Raw genomic sequence first — 2,300 nt, 5'->3', positions numbered from 1 at the left:
GGCCAGGTTGGTACAATAAACTAACTACCTCACCAGACTTGCCTTATTTTCTCTAAAACAATTTCCCATAAACTCTCGTATCCAATCAATCATCCTCTAAGCACTCACTAAGCATCTGACCCATGCACTTGATTAGCACACATCATTTTATGCTGTCTACTGTTTAGATACAGAAAACAGAACTCTGACTTTGAAGAACTCATAGTTTTCTGGAGCAGTGAGAAGATATATATGTATATATATATATAAAATTTAGAAATATCTATAAAGTTAAGGCATTGCAAGGTATCTGGCTTAGATGAACAGTTTTGGAGGAGATTAGAAGCTAGAGAGAGGCCTGGGAGCTTGTGTGTCCTATACGATTTTCTAGAAGAGAAGTGATTTGATATGGGCCCCAAAAGAACTGAAAAATATTCAAAACAATCAGGAGAGGGGGACAGAATTTCTTGTAGAGCTATCTATAGGAAAAATATAATTTTCTGGGTGTTTTCTTTTGGATTTGAGGGAAAGGAACCTGTGTGAGGAACCCACATTCAATCAATGCCATCAAGCCAAATCTTCACGGAACAGAGAGCCTCATCTTTCTCCCGTGGACCAGCTGGTGGGTTCAAACTGCCGACCTTGTGGTTAACAGCCCAACACTTAGCCTGCCACGCCACGCTGCATCTGGAAAAATATAATTTTCAAGTACCCTAACTACACTTCCCTTTGAAGAATCAATAAACATAATTCTTTTAAGTAAGAAGATACTGTTTTATGAGTAGTGCAGGTATCTTATTACAGATATTCCCAATTATTCCCTTGTAATAGGAAAATAACAGGGCCTAAAACTTCCATAAAGAGGTAGTTTCAGATGTGAGCACAAGGGCATTGAACTGGTGGATGTTGGACTTTGGTGCAAACTTCTTGCCTTGAGGGTTCCCAGTGAATGGTTTCCTGGAGCTACTATATACTTACTATTTTAATGCCCTCCTTGCTTCATTATGATATGTATTAATTTGGTAGGCCTAGCTCTGCTGCTATAAGTGAATATTATTGGAAGATTTACCCTTTTACCAGCCCCTGTTGTTTCTGTAAATAGTGTCCAGTCACTTAAGAGTTTAATCCGTACCAGTTAATAATTTATGTATTTTAGTTCACAGCTGGCCTGTACTCATATAATTTCCTTTTCTCAACAATGTTTAAAATTCTAGACATTTGGCTAAACTAGTTACACTATCAATGTGCAGTGGTTGCACATTGGGCTATTAACTGCAGGGTTAGCAGTTGTAAGTCATCAGCCAGCTCCAATGGGGAGGGATGAGGCTTTTTACTCCTGTGAAGATTTACAGGCTTGGTGACTCACAGGGTCAGTTCTACTCTGTCTTATAGGGTTGATATAAGTCAACGATGATTTGACAGCAGTGGAAGTGATGCCCCAGGGGGATGATTGATAATGTTCTCTAATCTAATGTGACAATGTTGCTCAAAGGTGAACCAGAGACATATATAAACCAGATATATGAATGGATTTAGGGCTTGCACTTAATTTAGAACCAATTTAAAAATAATTAGTTCTTATAACATGATCCTGCTTGATGCTCCACCTGATGAAGAGATCACTGATGATGCAGGTACTATAGCAAAGTGTAGTATAGAAACTGGATGATGCCTGGCTGTCAGAAAGATTAGCGTCTGGGCTCTTAGGCTTGTTTTCAGACAAGCAACCATCTAAGTGAGGCCTCAACTAAGTCCACATGGAAGAAGTACACCAGCCTGTGTAATCCAGGGGTGGTAAATATTATAATTCAAATCTAAGGGAAGGAATGACACCAGAGCTTAAAGAATGAACACCTGTTTTTCAGATGGCGATGGATGACAGCAGAAGCCCCAAATCCATTTGCAGGCTCCGCACATGGATTTAGCCTCCAGTGAATCCCTCTGATCATAATTGAGGGATGTGAATAGCCTTGATATAAGAGAAAGAGCATTGTAAGGTTGATATGGCAGACATAGGCCAAAATATAATATCTTATCATTGATCTCCCTTTTGATCCATGTTAAAGATGTTTCAATAAAAAAAGTGAAGGGAAAATACATGTAGATTAAATCCCTGGGGAATCTGCTCTGACCCTGGACCAGGGATGTGAATAGATAGGCTTGCTAACACGCAGACTGCATTGGAAAGTGGGTAGTTTCAGATGCAGTTAAGTAAAAATTTAGTGAAAATTTGATCTTCTTTATGAGCCATTTAAACTTGTTCTAGGCTTTAATGATTTCTACTTTCCTTTTGATTGAGGTTTTTAATCTGCTTTACTTTG

The sequence above is a fragment of the Echinops telfairi genome, unplaced genomic scaffold (genome assembly GCF_000313985.2).
Source record: "Echinops telfairi isolate 266 unplaced genomic scaffold, ASM31398v2 ScPeMD7_7418;HRSCAF=8456, whole genome shotgun sequence".
Lineage (NCBI taxonomy): Eukaryota > Metazoa > Chordata > Mammalia > Afrosoricida > Tenrecidae > Echinops > Echinops telfairi.
The sequence above is the reverse complement of the archived record's forward strand: the minus strand, read 5'-3'. Positions refer to the sequence as shown.